The sequence below is a fragment of the Helianthus annuus genome, chromosome 11, assembly GCF_002127325.2.
Source record: "Helianthus annuus cultivar XRQ/B chromosome 11, HanXRQr2.0-SUNRISE, whole genome shotgun sequence".
NCBI lineage: Eukaryota > Viridiplantae > Streptophyta > Magnoliopsida > Asterales > Asteraceae > Helianthus > Helianthus annuus.
In genome coordinates, this window is record NC_035443.2 from 156,834,022 (window position 1) to 156,855,259 (window position 21,238).

At 37.3% G+C, this 21,238-nt stretch overlaps 1 long non-coding RNA gene across 1 annotated transcript; it reads right to left on the reverse strand.

Moving 5' to 3' along the window:
• Nucleotides 1–1,277: 1,277 nt before the first annotated feature.
• Nucleotides 1,278–2,756, reverse strand: LOC110881300. The gene is made up of 3 exons (XR_004870954.1): nucleotides 2,401–2,756; nucleotides 1,695–1,882; nucleotides 1,278–1,619 (listed from the first exon to the last, which is right to left on the reverse strand). It is a non-coding gene; the product is annotated as an uncharacterized LOC110881300 (long non-coding RNA).
• Nucleotides 2,757–21,238: the final 18,482 nt, after the last annotated feature.

Below are 21,238 nucleotides of genomic sequence, written 5' to 3' on the forward strand. Positions count from 1 at the left end.
GCCGAGCCCGAGCTCGACCAGGCTCGAGCTCGATTAACTTATGAGAGCTCGAGCTCGATTAACTTATGAGAGCTCGGGCTCGAGCTCGGCTCGTTGGTATTTTCTCAAGCTCGAGCTCGGCACGTTTATTATCAATTAATTAATATATTAAACAAAAATAATACAAATAAGAGTTTTTAGGCTCGTGAGCTCGATAAGTGAGGCTCGGGCTCGGACCCGTTTACTAAATAAGGTTATTTTTACGTTCAAGGTCGGCTTGTAAACAAGTTTAAATAAGCTCGGCTCGACGCGGCTCGTTTACACTAAGGCTTGATAAGGCTTGACGAGCCTAAAGAGCTTCGCATGCGAGGCTCGAGCTCGATAAACAAACGAGCTTTATTTTAGGCTCAAGCTCGGCTCGGGCTCGATAAGGCTCGGCTCGTTTCGAGCTTTTTCTCAAGCCGATCTTGAGTAGCTCGTTTGCACCCCTACCTCACAGTCCCTATTTAGCTTACTGGCATTATTTACTAAAATATTTGGCTGTCTTATTGAGGTGTAGCAACTAAAATGCCAAAGTTACTTTAAAACCTTAAAAAAGGTATTAAGCTGTGATTTTTAGAAATTATTTTGACCCATTTAGTAAATCAATAATGCCGAACAAAAAATGCAGAATATTCTTAAAATCAGAAACCTGCTAGAGTAAAAATGAATTGGAGCAATATATAAACGAAATTAACATTTCTATCAGTTACAATCCTAGTAAAATCCCTATAAAAATAACATCTCCCAAACTAAAGTTAAAACTTATAATTGCACTAACCCATAACTGACTTGAACTGCTCCAGTCTCTTAAGAAAGTCCGCAAATCACCAAAACTTCCAATCAGATGTTCCATTAAATAACAATGCACGAATTATTCTTACAAATCAATAAATATGAAAGTCCTACCTGCAAAATAATAGGTAATGCGGATCAGTTGGCGGTAACATGTTCTTGACGAAAACAAATATCCATGCTAAGTTTGATCCTTTTACAAACCACATAAACAACTGACCGTCAGTGAAGTCAGTTGGTACTAGATATCTGCAACACAATATAACATACACCAAGGTTTAGAAGAACGGAAACGAGTTTCGAGGCGTTTCCCTTCGCCTCACGAGGCGTAATCCTCGAGGCGTAAGGCCGAGGCGGTATTAATAAACAAATATAAAACTATATATTATAAAAATAATAATACTAACTAATTTCATCATCAGACTCATCAAAAACACACTTAAAAAAAGACATGAAATGCTTGAAATTGACACAAAAGTCAAAAACATAAAAAACAGCTATCAAAATCCCATGAGGCGCACCTGAGGCGCATATACATTAAGAACACCATGAGGCGCGCCTCAACTCGTTTTTTGGCCGTTTCGCCTCGAGGCGCGCCTTGAGGCGCACGCCTCAAATGTTTTTTTAAATCCGTGACATACACATCTTGTGTTGGTTGATAAAGCATCATAGACAATACACATAATCACTTTGAAAACGCATATCTAAACTATCAACATAGTTGATACATAAGACAGAGGAAGGGAAAGTTACTTGTTTTTGTCGATGTCAGCAAGATCGCTTCTTTCAGCTCTCTCGACAATCACCTGAAAACTTACTTTTCTCAGTTTAAAGATGGATACAACAACATAAATATACCAAGTTTGCGTTAAATGTCTTACAGGTACTCGATCAGGATACGTGTCCCTGATACGGGTGGATTAGGCCCGCCTCTTTTCTTTTTAAGTGTAATTTCATTAATCATGCTACTTATTTTTTAAATCACAAAATTAAAAACCAAGAGGAAACAGGACGATACTGGGTGGGTGTTGAAGCTTAAAGACCATGTTTGCACTCTGATTGCTGCTTTCTGCAAATTTCAAACATTTCGGAAACATTGCATCAAGAGAACTTTATAAATAAAAAAGATAGATTTATGGAAAAATATAAGCTGACCAAAAGAAGAAGGCAAAGAAAAGAATTCAAATTAGAATTCTCACCTAAGATAGCGATGGATGGGTATGTTATGATCCAACTATTTGAGATTTATTTAAGAGGGGCCAGGAAGGAAGGAGAAGATGCAAGTTTTGGGATTTCCAAGTGTACAAGGAAACTACCTGTATTTTTATTACTTAATTATAATAATATATGTTCCAACTGTACAAGATATCTCTAATTATAAACCTCTAAACCATGGATTTGTTCGAAATTTCATGGAGCGTTTTATAACCCCTAGTATCCGTGATGCTTCTACATGGAAACCCCCAAATTTAAGAAAACCCAAACATCTCGAATTCAAATACACCAAAACCCACATAAAAACCTAAAAATATCTATAATAAAGGTACAAAGTCAAGCAAATTCAATATAAGGTAGAAGAAAACACACCCAATTCGAAGGAGAAGGTACCAGCGACGCTGCCGAGTTTTGCCGTTCTTGTCAACAGTAGCAACAACCAACCAAAAGTAGCCACCCAATATGACCCGTTGTTTATTTCCGTCTGACCCGATATATCAACCCACTTTCCCCAAGACCAACCTGTTCCTCATCCATTTCTCTTTTGCCTGACCTTCCAGGGTTTCTACATCTTCCGTTCTGTAGGTGGAGACCGAAAAGGTAGCCGACGGTGACCGAGTTGGAAGAGGGTTTAGCATCTCCTTGGCATCGTTTCCACATGGTAGTGAAACCTGAAGATGGTTCGAGCTGATGTGAAGATTGTGGTGGTAGGCACTGGGATTGGAAATGAGAAGGTAAGCTTATTAAAACAACTTATTGACTTATTGGCTTCTTGGAAAAGTCAGGATTTTGTGACTTATTGACTTATTGGTTTTTCCCCCTCACATACACCCTCTTTGCCAAACATCATTTTAGAGCTTATGACTTTTCAAAAAGCCAATAAGTCAATAAGTTGTTTCTAAAAGCTTACCCAAACATGCCCTTAGATGGATTTTGGGAGGGTAAAGGAAATTTAGGCGGAAAGATATAAAAATACGAGCGGGAATTTAGAATTTTCGAGTGGAAAATTAAGTTAGGGAGATTATATTTGTTAGGGGTAGGGATGGCAATGGGTCAGGTTCGGGTCCGTTATTGGTAATCTCACACCTATATCCGGTTGTAAAATCGTGTTCCATACCCGACCCAATACCCGTCTGGTACAAGGTATACCCGTGGGTATTGGGTATACCCATTAGTTTGTTAAAAGCTATACATTAGGATTTCCAAATACATTTTTTACTATTATACTAATTATTATATAATTTTGTTTATGAAACAACTATTATGAATTAAAAATCTACATTATATACATATAAGTTTTATCATAAATTAATAATAACTTTATAATATATATAAACTTATATGTATATACTTCACAACATACAAAATATAAATACTATTATCAAATATGTATGCTAAAAGAATTTTTTTTTTTTTCACATCATGAACATACTAAAATAAATCATTAAACCATAAGAATTAATGGAAAAAATATATAAATTAAAAACTTTGGGTATATGATCGGATATATAATTCGGGTAAACGGGTATGTGGTTTCGGGTAATCCGGTCAGGTATCACATAATCCCATACCCGACCCATACCCACAAAATTTTTTAAAACTAATCTCATACCCGGCCTAATACCCATCGGGTATCGGGTATACCCGTACCATTTGTGTTTGGTTTCGGGTATACCCGTCGGGCTTGGGTGTTTTTGCCATCCCTAATTAGGGGTGCAAACGAGTCAAGCTATTTGAGTTTGGCTCCAAACAAAAACTCGAAACGAGTCAAGCTTAAACTAGTCTGAGTTTCGCTTATCGAACTCAAGCTGGCTCACGAGTCTTAAGGAGACCACCGTTTATTTTTTTTAATTAATATATTAAGTATATATTTAAATAACAATAATAATTACTATTTGTAAAGTATGACTATATATTAAACGATCCGAGCCCAAGCCTAAGCCAAGACCTAGCTTCAAAAACTACCTGCAAGCCGAATTCAAGCTTTATAACCAAAGGTACACACATACATGCACAAACACATATACATATACGCATAGACAAAGACACATGTACATATACACATAAACACGTATGCATATACACATAGACGTTGTGAAGGAATGACCCGATTCGGTCATTTTGGGTCAAACACCAACCATTAAATAAGTCGTAAATAGGGAAGATATTCCCATATATATCCATACATATAAATATCCGAGAAAATAGGAGTCGCCTAACCGACTTCCCAAAACATGCGGAAACCCTAAAACCACCCATAAGTATAAATAGAGGGATCATCAAGAAGGTAAGATACATTGTTCTCTCAACACATTCTCTTTACTCCCACAAAACATATATGTTGGTGCAGTCATCTGTCGACTACGTCTAATGTCGAGTCTCGGTCACGGTGCGGATCTGATCGGGGATGACATCACGAGTGACATCACCTAGGTGACATCACTAGTGATGTCATCATTCAAATATGATAATGTTTGGCCGTTTAATGTCACAAGACACAAGAAATTTACATGTTCTCAAAATGTCAAATTCATGGATGGTGACCGATGATGTTGATTGGACCATTATGAGGTCCAATGAGAATCCACCATGAAGATTTACTAAAGACAAAAAGATGGTAGGTCAAATGATGAGGATCGTGTATTATGCAGTCATGATGAATCGTTCTTTTGTCAACAAATGGTGGAATCGCTTATACGTCAACCATGTGGAACCGCGTTTAAGACAACATGGTGGAACCGCCTTTATGGCAAGTTAGTTGAACCGCCTTTGTGTCCTGTCATTTGGGGCGGTTCCTAAATACTATATATAGGATGCTTTGTCAATTCATTTGTAACGTTGTTCGAAACTGATACCGAGGTGCTGCCGGTATTTCCTCTTACTGTAATTGTTGTTATATCAATATAAAAGAGGATTAAAGTGTAATACAAGCTGTGTATACGTCCGTTTCTTTGTTTCCGCCGCTGAAACGGATTTGAGCTCTTCCGAACGACTCGTTTAGGTCGGAGATCGATCCTACAATTGGTATCAGAGCCAAGGAGGAGGAGATCTCGCATATACAGCTCGTTGTTCATCATTTTTCTGCTTCTACACCTTTCTTTTTCAAAAAACGCAACTTTTTACGGTCAAAATTAAGTCAAATTTACATATTGTGTACGGAATCATGTTTTAACAAAGCCTGGAAAGTTTCAGACCTTAATTCGGCTTAAATTTGGTTAAAATTGAATTTTTGCTTAAAAAGCGGTTCGTGTTTGCTGACGTCACTTCTGGAACCGCTCGAAAATTCTGTCTGGAACCGCTCGAAATATTGTTTGGAACCGCTCGAAAATTCTGCATGACTCGCTCATAGAAACATCCTTGAACCGCTCAAAAGTGTAAAGTGTGGACCGCTCATTAGACCTTACTTGGACCGCTCATAGGAATTCTTCACGTGGTTCGCTTGTCTGACAAAGTTAACATGACTCGCTTTTATGACATCGCTTTTATGACCACCGCCAAAACGGCCCAATCCTAAGTGTTTGTTCCATCGCCCATTATCTAGATAAAGCCCACCGCCCCATTATAATATTTTTGGCCCAATCAGAGTTTTTTTAAAGGATAAATACTTGTCTGCCATGATAGTTGTGTATAAAGTTAAATGGTTGATGTAATCGAGTTTCTGTTATTGCATGTGATTCAAGTATGAGGCCCTATCAAAACATTGTGTAGTGCATAGTTGTCGGCCATTTGCATTTGAAGCCCATGTTACCGCCCAAAACTCAAGAAAGTTGACCGTTCATAATCATTGATTGCAAGCCGCCCAATATTTGTTTGTTTGTGCCGCCCACATATTGTGCCGCCCACTTTAAGATCATTGGCCCACAAAACGGCCCAATCAATAGTTTTTGTGTCACCGCCCAATCCACTTAATCAAATTTGCACCGTCCCATATTTTGGCACAGTCCATGTATATAGCACCACTCATTAATCAAATTTGAAAGTGTGTTCAGGTCACATGAGATAGTTTGAAAGGTCAAATTCACAGGAAAATTGGTCTTAGTTCTTACAGTTTGGAGTTCACAGTTCTCAAATTCATTTGAAAGTTCGTCAGTTTGTGCGAAAAAGTGTCAAGTCATCTGTATTTGATCCGAGTCATTGCTGTCCGCTCTGTGTGTCAACCCTCAATCCGCACAGAATTGATCATCAGTTCGAGTACCAGTTCGTTTCCATTATTTGATAAATCTTTAAACTGATTGTGGTTTTTGTTTGTATGTTTTCAGGTATTGCTCGAAGTATCATCTGACTCTTGAAACATGAGTTCTGAATTCTTCAACGCATTTGCTACACCGAGTACTCCAGCCGCGATTGCTCAAGCCATGAATCTTGAAAATGAGACGGGAACCACCCAGAAACCTCCGAAACTTATGAGTATTGAAGAATACTACGGGTGGAAAGATCGGTTTGAAAACTGGGTTCAGGCAAATCATCTCAGATCGTGGGAATGCATTTTGAAGAAGTATTCGTTACCGAGAACAGAGATGAATGTTGTAAAAGAAATATCCGAATTCTCAGATCAAGAACGTGCAATGTACAGAGCAGAGAAAATGATGATCAGTTTATTACAGCAAGCGATAAAAGAAGATATATTCATTCTGTTAGAACACGACAAAACTGCTAAGTCGATATGGGATGCTCTTAAAGTCAAATTCGAGGGAAGTGAGAGCATGGTTAAAAGCAAAAAGGCATTACTCAAGAAAGAGTTCGATCTTTTTAGCAGTTTACCAGGAGAGGATACTAAGGCGCTAATTGAACGATATTGTCACTTAGTGAGATCATTAACAATGATTGGTGTTGATAAACAACGTGAAGAGTATGTGGATAAATTGGCTGACGCGTTACCTCAGAAAGAGTGGGGAACGTATTTGATGATATTGAAAAACACGGGTGTTTATGACGGACTGACAATTGGGCAATTTATTGAAAAATTAGAGGCTCAGAATCTTGAACAGCAAAAGATCGCTAGGATGAATAATCCTAGTGGTCAACAGGATGTTAAAATGTACTATAAAGGTAGTGTTCCAGTTTCTGAAGCTGAAAGAAGTCCAAAGATTCAAACCGCCTTTAGTGCTGGAGATTCATCTGAGAAAGCTGATCAGGGTTCAAACAAGAGCAGCAGCGGGTTTTCATCGTTTCCGAGTGTGAATCCGAAAGAGACTAACACAAGCTTTCAGTCTCAGAGTACGAAAACCGGAAATGGATATATAATTCAGTGCAACATAGCTCTCAACCTTCCAGAAGGTCAAAGCTTCTCTGAAGACACTGCTAAAGACCACATGGCACTACTGGGTTCAGTTCTGTTATCCTATGAAGGTCTAGTTGCTGGTCGGATTGGAAATCCTATGCTCACCAAAGAGGATTACGACCAAATAGACGCCGAGGAAATGGAACTTATGGATATCAAATGGTGTCTAGCGAGTGTTCTTCGTCGGGCTGAGAAATTCAAAACCATTACCGGGAGAAATGACTTTCTTGATGCACATGTTTCTACTTTAGGTTTTGATAAATCTAAAGTTACGTGTTTTCGTTGCAGGGAGAAAGGCCATTTCAAGCGGGAATGCAAAGGAAGAGAAGCTAGCGGAGCACAAAATCCATTTGGGAAAGATGATTATTACCGCAAAGCTATCTATCAGCAAGTCGGTCGATCCCAAGAACCTCAAACAGCTCACGGAGGAAAAATAGAAGATCCGAAAAGAGCATGTTTGGTAGATTTCAGCTGGAGTGATTTCATATCATCTGAAGCCACAGCCGCACGCATTGTTGATCAAGATGATGAGAAACTACCAGAAGGTTTTAGTTGGGATATGTTTGTTGATGAGAATGGAGATTATAAAGCTTTCATTGCAAAGATCGTCCGAGAGCCAAATTTGTTTGCTACTTGGATGAGATTTATTGGAGAGAATGTATCAAGTGGAGATGAAAAATCTGTGTCATCTGATGAAAGTTCAGATGGTGTTGATGATAAAATTTCTGAAAAATCTGGAGAAATTTCAACAGATTCAGATGAAAATGTTGAATATGCAGTTAGTTCTGATGAGAGTGTTCAGAATGAGATTGGTTCAGAAAAGGCTGTTGTTTTTGATAAATCACCAACTGTTTCTGATTTATCTGATAATGAGTCTGAAAAATCTGTTCACTTTGATCAATCACCAGTTTACAACAGCAGTGATGATGAGGGAGAAAAACTTATAAATGTTGCTAAAACTCATCTTTCTCCTAAAAGTTTTCATGTTTATTTTGCAGATTGCATGGAGAAACTGAAGGGAAAACGAGCTGCTAAAGAACAACAAACTGAATCTGAAGGCGATGAAACTGAATCTGAAGGCGATGTTCAAAATGCTGAGAATGTTGCTGAGAAGATTACTGAAAAGGTGATCGAAGTGGAAAAGGTGATCGAAGTCGAGAAAGTGGTAGAAGTTGTGAAAACAGTCGAAGTTGAAAAAATTGTTGAAGTCATCAAGCCGTGCGAGAAGTGCTTGGAAGATTGCAAGAACTGTGCAGCTAAAGATGACATCATATCTGAGTATGAAAAGAAGAAGGAGCAGTTATTGTTCAACCTCAATTATGTGAAGGAATCGTACGACGTATTGAACAAAACAGTAACTGGTCTACAAACAACAAACACTGAGAGAGAACAGGCGCTGACAATGATGAATGCAACTTTAATGTCGAAGCAAAAAGCGATAAACTTCTACATTGAAGAGAGTGCCAAATGGAAGCAGGAGTTGGAAACGGAAAAGATAGAGAATGAGAGAATTAGGAGGTTATTGTTAAGCTACACTACTTCTGATTATCTCATTGATCGTGTTTATCCAACTGTTGCAGGTTTAGAAGCTTTTCGAGATGAGAAGCAAAAGAAGAAGAATGACTGTGGTAAGAAAACGACTGTTAGCTATAACAAGTGTCCACCTCCAATTTGGGATGGGTATTCACCTAGGAAACCAAATGAGGAACAACTTGCAAAAGCGGTCAATATACAGCTTAAAACCGACACAACTGACGTTTTACCAGAAAACATTGATGTGACGTTTACCTCGTCCGATACTGATCATGAGTCTGAATTAATCAAAAAGGTGGTCGATCAGGTGTTGGACACTGATGAGGAGACAGAGTCAAAGTCTGAGTCTGGAGGGTCTAAGTCGTCAGTCAACAGTCAAAATTCGTCGGTTAAACGGTCTTATAGTAAAGAATTTTTGTTATCAAAGGCAGATTTGGATGATGAAACATTCGAAGTTGTTTATACTTTGAATGGTTCTGACAAATTATATTACAACAAAGAGTTTCCAATTTTAAGTGTTAAAACGGATCTAATCAACAAAACTTTTAAACTAGTAGAGATTAATATTCCTGAATTAAAAGTTTTGAAAAGTTTTGAAAAACCTAAAAAATATACTTCTAGAGTTCAGCAACGTTTAAATAAGAAAAAGGGCAACAATTCTGGTTCTGGTTTTCAAAAGAAACCTAACCAAAATCGTAGCTACAAAAAGAAAGGTCTTGGTTTTATTCCACCAGAAAACCATAAAAATAATAAAAATTCTAAAACAAAAACTGAATTTGTGTCAGGTGGAAGTTCGGATGAAGAACAGAAGAAACCGTTCTGGAAACAGTCAAACCAGGAGTTTCTTGCTGAAAGAAAGAGAAATGGAGCTGAAGTGTTTTATCAAAGAGAGACTCGTACCTGTTACAGATGCAATGAAGTTGGTCACATTGCATGGAACTGTACACAGAATACCAAAGCAAAACAGGGAGTGTCTCAGAAGTTGAAAGAGAAAGTTGTTGATGTTGAACCACCGACTGAAAAACTTAGAATGTTTGAGAATTCAAAATTCGAGGTTGGTGAATGTTCACAAAAGAACAAGTATGAGAAAAAAGGAAAAGATAACCAGGTGTGGGTTGCGAAGAAAGATGATGTGATTGTCGGCGATGAATCTGGTTCCACAAAGCCAGAAGAGCCACAAGTTGAGAAAAAGATCTTAGTGAATGATGAGGAGTTTCCATCATTGAAGTTTGACGAAGTAAAGAAGAAAGTGGGAAAAACTGAGATTTCAAATCAGTTCTACAAAGAAAAGAATGATTTTGATGTCGAGAAAACATTCAACGGGAATGTTAAGAAAATTTTTGGGAAAATGTTGAGTGGAAGAGCAAAGGGGGTCAAAGATTTTTACGCTACGAAAAAGGCTACATATAACCCGACTGCTCAGGAGTTGAAATCCATCAAGTCTGAGAAGACTTGGATGGATGTTTGTTTTCCATGATAGTCTTAGGACTACGCCGGAGATCCCAAGTTTATATCGTGGATCATGAATCGGCATCTTTCTAGTATTTGAGAAGTTTGAATGTTTGTGTTTAATGCTTGAATGTTTTTGTTTACAGGTTGAAGGACTATGCCGGAGCTTCCAAGATGGTTAGTGTGAAGCAGGAATCGGCATTCTGGTTGAAAATGGTAATGTAGAGGTCACATTCCTACAAGTGGTAACCATTGTATCTACAAGTGGTAATCTTGATCCCACAATTGGTAATTGTGGTTAAATTTTGAGATGTTTGGATACTTTGAAGTGTTTACATTTACAAGTGGTACAGAAGGTTCTTAGAGGCAAATGGTAAATCAGGGACATTAATTTGTACTTGATTTACTATTCATGATAAAAGATAGACAAGATGATGAACCACATCCCCGTTTTAAAATTGATAAACCTACAAGTGGTTGATATCAACACAAATTCATTTTCCGGAAAAATCATTTTGATTAAAACAAACTTAAGTGTTTTGAAATCTAAATGAGAAAATGATTTGTGATAGGGGGAGTTCAGATTGTTTATGCCTAGTGAATGGCGATTTGATGTGATTCAGTGTCAGTTGTCAAGTTTCTGTATAGTTTGTTTTACTTTTTATGTTTCTAGTAGGTAAAATTTAGAAGTTTTCAAATTTTCTTTAAAATGTGTTTGCATTTTAGGGGGAGTAGGGAAATTTCAGAAAATCCAAAAACATTTGAAAATTTGAAAAAGCCAAAAACATGATAAAATTCAAAAATGAGTTTTGTTGCGAAAAAGAGGAAATGATAGTACATCAGTGGACTATCACAACACGCTAAAGAATTGGAAAGTTAAAAAGTGTTAAACGATCTTACTGCGGATGTGTCAGTAGATTTTCGCACATTTAGTAAATTGAAACGAGATATAAACCTAAATCAAACTTGCTTAATTTGTGGGTAACTATTCTTGGATATATGGGTAACCCCCGAAATCTTGTTTGAAAGGTCCCGTATTCTGAGATACTAGGTCTTTATACTCAGTGATATCTGGGGTATTATCCCGGGACTTCTGCTGTATGGAAGTACTGACCTAGTCCCCGGATAATACTTTCTGCTAAAGCTTTGAAACATAAGCTTCGCCCTCAGCATGCTGATGAAACAATAAAATTGATAGTCGCTGCTGTTGAAATGCAAAAAGATCCTCTAAAGGGGACCCACCAAAAGTCGAGCCGTCATCTCTCTGCTGAACGGAAGTTCTGACCTGAGCTCTCACGGTTTCGCATTTAACCCCTTTACAGATATCATCTGTGGTATACTCACCTGTAAGACTGAATATTTGGGATCTGGATACGGGAGTATATTCAAGTGGAGTGATACACAATTAAGTTTAAGTCTCTAAAACATTAATATCGTATCTCGAATCGATTGAAATTTGTGTTGAACATTTAAGTGGACAAACATACTGACAATCTAGGTAAATTGTTTAGAACTGAGTATGTTTAAAGCTTAACGGTGTTGGTGATTTGTCTCAAAACTGATATGATCCTCTTGCACGAGCTTACAAAAAATATTGTTTGTAAATAGTTTATTTCTGCATTTTAGTTTCTTTATTTCAAAATACAAAAAGATTTTTGGTGTGTTTTAGCATAAATTTTTGAAAATTCAAAAAGATTTTCGACAACTGTTGTTGAATAGCTGATTTTCAAAATTCCGAGTGCTAAACATGATGAGCAATTCTTGAGGGGGAGTGTTTGTATGAAATTAATTGTTTTCATAATCTAACCTTTTCAAGTGGTTCATCAAAATTTATGTTTGTTTTGAATGAGAATCTGGATTGGTGCAAGTTCATATGTTTAAAATATGTATGTGAAAGAAATTTACTCTGAGGTAGAGTTTATGCAGGAAAGCCAGACGTCGATTCTGAAGATGTTGCTGAAGATCAAAGGAATGCCAGCAAATCGAGAGGGGGAGTCTGAAGATAGAGAGAGAGAAGTCCAAAGACTGATAAAGACTGAAGTCGTTGAAGACTCGACACTTTAGACTCGTCAACATCTGAGGGGGAGTCTGTTGGTGCAGTCATCTGTCGACTACGTCTAATGTCGAGTCTCGGTCACGGTGCGGATCTGATCGGGGATGACATCACGAGTGACATCACCTAGGTGACATCACTAGTGATGTCATCATTCAAATATGATAATGTTTGGCCGTTTAATGTCACAAGACACAAGAAATTTACATGTTCTCAAAATGTCAAATTCATGGATGGTGACCGATGATGTTGATTGGACCATTATGAGGTCCAATGAGAATCCACCATGAAGATTTACTAAAGACAAAAAGATGGTAGGTCAAATGATGAGGATCGTGTATTATGCAGTCATGATGAATCGTTCTTTTGTCAACAAATGGTGGAATCGCTTATACGTCAACCATGTGGAACCGCGTTTAAGACAACATGGTGGAACCGCCTTTATGGCAAGTTAGTTGAACCGCCTTTGTGTCCTGTCATTTGGGGCGGTTCCTAAATACTATATATAGGATGCTTTGTCAATTCATTTGTAACGTTGTTCGAAACTGATACCGAGGTGCTGCCGGTATTTCCTCTTACTGTAATTGTTGTTATATCAATATAAAAGAGGATTAAAGTGTAATACAAGCTGTGTATACGTCCGTTTCTTTGTTTCCGCCGCTGAAACGGATTTGAGCTCTTCCGAACGACTCGTTTAGGTCGGAGATCGATCCTACAATATACTTTTTCTCACGCCGAAGCGTGGGCTTATTCCTGTAACGAGTCCAAACTCAATTTGGCCAATAATAATCCTAGGTCAGTTATTGGCCGATAATAATCCGAACTGGTCAATCTTTTTTGTAAACTAATCCGCCGTAAAATAGCTTAACGGAGTTAAGTTTTTTTGGAAATTACAAACCGATATTTTAGGGCTTTTGATCAGAACATGGATACGAGTCGATTGATGTAAATGTACCTCGAAACACTGCCCCAACCCACGAAAACGGTACTGCAATTCGGGTGTTTAAACTTCCAATTAACAAAAATCAAGCCATTTCGAGCACAAGTTCGAGGTAAGTTTTATATCAATCGACTCGTATCCTCGTTCTGATCAAAAGCCCTAAAACATCGGTTTGTAATTCGGAAAAAAAACTTAACTCCGTTAAGCTATTTTAACGGTGTACTATTTTACAAAAAAATGGGTTTAGTATTGTATTGTATTGTATTGTATTGTATCGTATCGTATCGTATAACATCAACATAGCATAACATAGTATAGTAGAATATAGTATAGTAGAAAACAGTATAGTAAAGTTTACCATAGTGTATTATAGTACGGTATACCATAGTGTAGTGTTGTACAGTATAGGATCATATCGTATTGTACAATAGAGTACAGTATCGTATACTATCCTGTATAACATGGTACGGTATGGTATGGTACGGTACGGTATGGTACGGAACGGTATGGTACGGTATGGTAAGGTATGGTATGGTACGGTATGGTACGATAGGGTACGATACGGTAGGGTATGGTATGGTATGGTACGGTAGGGTATGGTATAGTATAGTATAAGATCGCATCGTACAATATAGTATAGTATCGTATACAGTATAATATAGTGGTACGGTACGTTACGGTATGGTAGTATTGTATAGTGTAGTGTAGTGTAGTGTAGTGTAGTGTAGTGTAGTGTAGTGTAGTGTAGTGTAGTGTAGTGTAGTGTAGTGTAGTGTAGTGTCGTGTCGTGTCGTGTCGTGTCGTGTGGTGTGGTGTGGTGTCGTGTCGTGTCGTGTCGTGTGGTGTCGTGTCGTGTCGTGTGGTGTCGTGTGGTGTCGTGTCGTGTCGTGTCGTGTCGTGTCGTGTCGTGTCGTGTCGTGTCGTGTCGTGTCGTGTCGTATAGTATAGTATAATGTTGTGTTGTATAGTATAGGATCGTATCGCATCATACAATATAGCATCATATACAGTATAGTATACTATATCGTATAGTATGGTACGGTACACTACGGTATGGTACGATATCGTATAGTATAGTGTAGTGTCGTGTCGTGTTGTGCTGTGTAGTATAGGATCGTATAGTATAGTATAGTGTCGTGTTGTGTAGTATAGTATTATATGGTATTGTACAATATAGTATAGTACAATACAATATAGCATAGTATAGGATTCTATGGTATCGTAAAATATAGTATAGTATCGTATACTACATCATATACTATGGCATGGTATATCAACATTTTATTTTTTTAAATTATATTTTTTTTAGAAAGTCACTAGTGTTAGTTTGCTACATTTACGACAAATTTAACATTTTAACTTTTAAAATTATTTATTTTTCTAAAATTGATAAAAAAACAAATAAAATATTTTTTTTAGGAAATCTGTAGTAACTTATGTTAGTTTGCTAAAAATTTAAGACAAATTTAACATTTTTATTTTTAAAATTATTTATTCTGCTAAAATTTATAAATAAAAAATAAATAACGGTTTTTGTAGGAAATTTGTAGCAAGTGGGATTAGTTTGCTACAATTTTTTGACAAATTAAACATTTTATTTTCTAAAATTGATAAATAACAAATAAAATAACTTTTTATATAGGAAACCTATAGTAACTTATGTTAGTTTGCTACAAATTTACCACAAATTTAACATTTTTTATTTTTAAAATTATTTATTTTGTTAACATTTATAAATAACAAATAAATAATGGTTTTTGTATGAAATCTGTAGCAAGTGGGATTATTTGCTACACATTTTTGACAAATTTAACATTTTATTTTTTAAAATTGTTTATATTTCTAAAATTGATAAATATCAAATAAAATAACTTTTTTGTAGGAAATCTGTAGTAAATGGTGTTAGTTTGTTACAAATTTTCGACAAATTTAATACTTTATTTTTTAAAATTATTTATTTTCTCAAATTGATAAATAACAAATAAAATAACTTTTTTGTAGGAAATCTGTTGTAAACAGTGTTAGTTTGCTACAAATTTTCGACAAATCTAATATTTTATTTTTTAAAATTGTTTATTTTTCTAATTTGATAAATAACAAATAAAATAACTTTTTTTGTAGGAAATCTGTAGTAAATGGTGTTAGTTTGTTACAAATTTTCGACTAATTTAATATATTTTTTTAATTATTTATTTTCTCAAATTGATAAATAACAAATAAAATAACTTTTTTTTGTAGGAAATCTGTAGTAAATGGTGTTAGTTTGCTACAAATTTTCGACAAATATAATATTTTATTTTTAAATTATTATTTTTCTAAAATTGATAAATAACAAATAAAATAACTTTTTTTTGTAGGAAATCTGCAGTAAATGGTGTTAGTTTGCTACAATGTTTTCACAAATTTGACATTTTATTTTAAAATTATTTATTTTTCTAAAAATGAATAATTACAAATAAATTAATTTATTTTTGTAGGAAATCCGTAGCAACTAATGTCAATTTGCTACCAATTTCCGACAAATTTAAATTTTTTTTCTTTAAATTATTTACTTTTCAAAAATTAAGAAATGAAAAATAGATTAATTTTTTTTGTCAAAAATGTGTAGCAAACGGTGTCAATTTGTTACAACTTTCTGAAAAATTTAGAAATTTTATTTTTTAATTATTTATTTTGTTGTGGTTACAAATTATGTAAATTTTTAATTTATTTTGTATGAATTTTGTCCAAAAGTTACTAAACGTTGTGACGAAATTGCTACAAATGGTTTTTGTGTGGAAATTTTGTTGGAAAATTGTAGAAAAGTTTTGGGTTTTTTTGGGTTTTCTTTTTTGTTAGAAAACCATAGAAAACTTGTAACAAAATTTGAGTTGTGTGAAATTTGTGGGAAACTTTTGTAGGAAAATATGTAGTTTTCTAGTAGTGAATATTACTTTAATATATATACTTGTGTGTCTTTGAACTTTGTTTTTTTCTCCTAGCATATGATATGCTCCCAACAACTAAAATAGTATCTAAAATTACACTCCCAAACTTAAATGAAAATTAAGCAAAGATCACATTTAAAAACAAAAGAACTGCCTACAACTTTTAATCACTCCTATGAAAGCCAAAAGATTTAAATATGAACAGAGCTAGATTATGAATTTTATCATAAACAACCAAACACTTAATCACTTGCCATGGGCAAAACAAGAAGTTCTAACCCAGACATATAAAAGTCGTAGATAATCTGCAAATGGTTGTTGACGTATCATTAGTGGGAAGATCCAGGCCTGAACTAAACATAACAACACACTTCAAAAATCAATCAATAGTTGGGAAGTTGCTCAGGGTCACCTACAAGCATTGATGCAAAAGTCGCTAGGCGCTCCCTAGTCGGTCCACTGGGGAGTTGAGAGTACTCGGCGTAGGTGGAGAGTACTCGGGGATTACTAAGACATGTTAAATTATAAAGAAATTAGTTTTCGTAAATTTAATTCATGTCAAATTGTTGGTGCACTTGTGTCTGTACTTTGTCTGTATTCGGTCACGATGTAAACGATGTCCTGTTAGTGTTGTAAGTTGACCAAGTCAACCATCCTCCGGTTTGACTTGGACAACAGTTTGTAAAATGTTGAAAGTTGTCTGACTCGAAGGATAAGTGATCGAAGGATAATGTAGATCCTTCGATCAACTCGAAAGATATGCTTCGATTGATAGTCCTCGAAGGATCATCCTTCGAGGTCCTTGCTGATCCTTCGAAAGCATTGTAATCGATAGATGATCCTTCGGACCATCTATCGGATCCTTCGGACCAGACATCATGGGCTGGGTATAAATACCCATGCAGTGTGTTGAGTTTAGACTGATGCACTTAGAGAGACAGACAGAAAGATAGAGTCTTGAGAGCATTCTGTCCGAAAACACACACACACACACTTGAGAGTTTGCAAGTTAGATTTGTGAACATTGTGCTTGTAACCGAAACCTTCATACGTATTAATACATTGGTGTTAATCGGTGAACCTTGTGTGTTGTGCTTTATACTTGTCTCATCCCGGTTTGCTCACTAGCTTGGATTCCGCACTCGCTAGTGGGTTAGTATAACAAGGTTTGAGGTTCATCATCCTCCGACAAGGGACCTACAAGTGGTATCAGAGCTAAGGCTCTTTACCTTGTTTAAAACCGGGTTTTATTCAAGTTCTTGGTGTGTTTGGACACTTGGTTTAGCACCCATTTTTGGTGGTTTTCTTGTACTTTTAAACTGAAAAACGGTTTCTAAACCTTCGGGAGTGTTCAAGGTTGGGTTGGGTAACTTAAAAACTTGTTTTTAAGCGATTTGGTGTTTTCCGGCCAATTTCCGGTCATTATTCCGGTGACTGGTTGCTGTCCATTTTGGGTAAGTTGTGTTTGAAAATCTTGGTTGGTAAGATAGTACAGTCTGCCATACCCTTTTGCCGAAAGTTGACTTACCAACCCATCACCTTTTCACCAACCTGTCACATCAGCGTCAGTGTGTCAGAATCTCTCGAAAGATATCTTTCGACATCGAAAGACCATCTTTCGATCAAGGAAGGCTCGAAAGATTGTCATCCTTCGACCCATCCTTCGAAGTCTGAAACATATCTTTCGATAAAGGAATCTATTCAAAAGACAGGTGTCCGACAGATAAGGATTTAACTCGAAAGATAAGGATCTTTCAAAGTGTGAATCCTTCGAGTTCTTGAATCTTTCGAAATCATTGTTCGAGATTCAACAGTGATCTTTCGAGCACTGTTGATCCTTCGAACAAGATTTGATCTTTCGATTGTGGTCTGGTTATTGTTAACAAGTTTCTGTGATTTCAGATCTTTCGAACAGGATCCTTCGGCTGTGTGTGATCTTTCGGAATATACACATAGCATTTATTTTGCTTATCAATCATGAATCCGAGTTGGTGGAATCCGGCACCAGATAGTGGTAAATATACAAGTTCAGGTGTCACTCCCTCATGGTGGGGTACACCGGCGCCAGACAGTGGAAAATACACGTCTACAAGTCTATCGCCTTCATGGGCCGAGTCTCCGATATCGACATCTTCTCAGGGAAATCAGTGGGCGTTAGTCTCGAATCAAACTCCTAGTATCCAAAGTATCTTACTGAGCGAAAGCGAAACAGGAAGTTTGAATCGACCTCCGAAGCTGATGCATTTAAACGAGTATCCGGGTTGGGCTGATCGTTTCCGTACATATGTTCTTGGTCAAAATACAGAGCTGTGGATACGTTTCACCACAGACTTTGATCAAGCTATCGAGGTCGCTGCTTCAACAACTGCTAGTTTTGCCGATCTTCCAGAGGATCAGAAGAAAATATATGATCCGGAGAAGAAAGCCTACGCCATTCTCACTCAGGCGTTAAGCAAAGACATCTATCATCAATTTGTCAGCTTCAAGACTACAAAGAAGCTGTGGGACGGTTTGAAAACCAGGGGAGTAGGGAATGAAGCAACACGTCAATTGCGTCATGATCTGCTCAAGAAGGAATTCGACTGTTTCACGTGTTTAGATAAGGAGTCTTTGGGAGACATGACAAGTCGGTTTTATCATTTGCTTACTGAGCTGAATAATTTTGGTGTGACGACAACTCAAGCAGAAGTGGTGAAAAAGTTTGCTGATGCTTTGCCTCCCCAATGGAGTAGTTTCTTGGAAATCCTGAAGTATAACGGAGTGTTGAAAACTACAAATATCAACGACTTCGTGCAGCTTCTGGAAAACAAGGATCAGGAGGAAACATTAAAGGCGAAGAGAGTTCCATTGCCACAAAATCCAGAAATGTATGTGGAACTTCCAATACTTCGTCTACAAGAACAGGTCCACATGCTCCTCTGCAAACGGCTTTTGTCACAAGTACAGATATGTATGGCAATCCGGTGCAAGTTCCTGTTAAGCCACCTCCCACCACAGACATGTATGGAAATCCAATACAGCCACCTCCTCCTCCTCCTCCTCCTGCTCAAACACAACGTGCATGTTATGGAGGAACATCATCTGCTGGACAACAATCAAAGCCAAGTACTGTACAGCTCGACACTTCAAGCTTTTCTAAAGTCAGTGTAGAAGTAGCTAAGGAACACATGGAGCTGCTTAACACTGTAGTGAGCGCGTACTGTGGGTTGATAGAAGGTCAGATTGGCAATATTAATCTGACACAAGAAGACTACCGGCAGATTGATAAAGAAGAGATGGACTTGATGGATATCAAGTGGGCCTTTGCGAGTGCTGTGAGAAGAGCAAAGGATTGGATGGAAAGTACTGGAAGAACCAGCTTGGAAAGTAAGAGAGACACCAAGTATGGGTTCGATAAACAAGCTGTTAAGTGCTTCAACTGTGGTGAACGGGGTCACTTTAAAAGGGAGTGCACAAAGCCAGCTCAACACGGGAACCAAAACCCCTTCAGAAATCAAGGCAATCAGCAGAACAGAAACAATGAGCGTACATTGGTGCCTGTCAACAACCAAACCAACCGGGCTCTTGCAGTTCAGGTGGATGAAGGCTGTGACTGGTCAATCCAGTTGGGTGGTGATGCTCCCGATGGAACAGCATGTTTTGCTCAGATTGTGAAGGAGTTAGTTCACACCAGTGGTGGAGAATCTTCTGCCAGTGGTGGTGAATCGTCTGAAGATGAAGACTCTTCTGGGTACAGCAGAAGTGTTGATGAAGAATCATCCAATTCTGGTGATGATCATGTGGGTGAGACATCTAATGTTTCGGATGATGCTGACTTTGATGGGCTTTTGGAGGAAGCGGCAGCTGAAACTCAAAGAAGATCTATTTTGGTGGATCAAGCTGCTTATACTTCGTCTTCTCTCCATTCAGCCTTTATGGCTAATGTCGACGGTTCATCAAGTCAGGTATGTGTCGATGAACCCACTGCTGTTAATTGTGATGAATGTGCTAGGTTGCAAGCTAGGTATGCTGACTTAGAAGGAAACATGTCTGAGTTGCAAGCCAAACATGATGCTTTACAAGCTAGTTTGTTTGACTTGCAAGACAAACATAGTTCCTTGAGTGCTGAGTGGTGTGACTTGCAAAGCAAGCATGAGGCTTTGCAAGAGAAATATGATGTGACATTCATCCACAATCAGAAGTTGACTGTGGATCTCTCAAAATGCACAGAAGCCAACATGTTTTATGAAAACCATGAAAAAGAATTTAAGTCAGTAATTGAGACCTTAAAGAAAGATAAAACTGAACTGACAAAAATGGTTTCAAGAAAACAAACTGATATTAATTTGTATATATCTCGCCTGGAGATTATGCAAAAAGAGATGGCTTGTGTGAAAACAGAAAGCGATGCGATCCAGCTTAAGCTAGACAGTTATTTGAGCTCTAGCTATGTGTTGGACCACATCATTGATGTTCAGAAGGAAAAGAGGGATGTCACATGCATTGGCTACAAGAAATGTCCACCACCAGTTAGACACAATTATGATGCCATGCCTGATGAAGAGGACAGGGTGTTCTTTGAACCATCTGTGCCTCTAGATGTGAAAGAGTTTGCTGCAGGACTCAGATACCAAAAGGAAGTATCCTCAGATTCAGATGTGTCAGCAGATACATTTGTAAGTGCTGAACAGAATCAAGATCCTCCAGTTGTGATTGAGGATGCTGATTCTTCTGATGATGAATCTGATGATACTGTCCCAGCAAAGTCTGATGCGGTAGCCAAAAATGAGGACATACCTCTCGAGAATCACATTCTATGTGATCCCCCTGTAAAACCCGCTAAGACTGTTGCAACTGAGTCCTCGTCTGAGAATGAGTCGGAGAGTGTGAATTTGCTGTACACTCTAGTTGGTGATGATAAAATTTACTCAGACAAAGATTTTCCCATTAAGAATGTTAATCAATCCTTAATCTGTAAAGTCTTTGAAAATTCGACAAGTAAGTTTTTGGGAAAGGCAGGACCACGTGTTACAGTTACACAGTGTCCT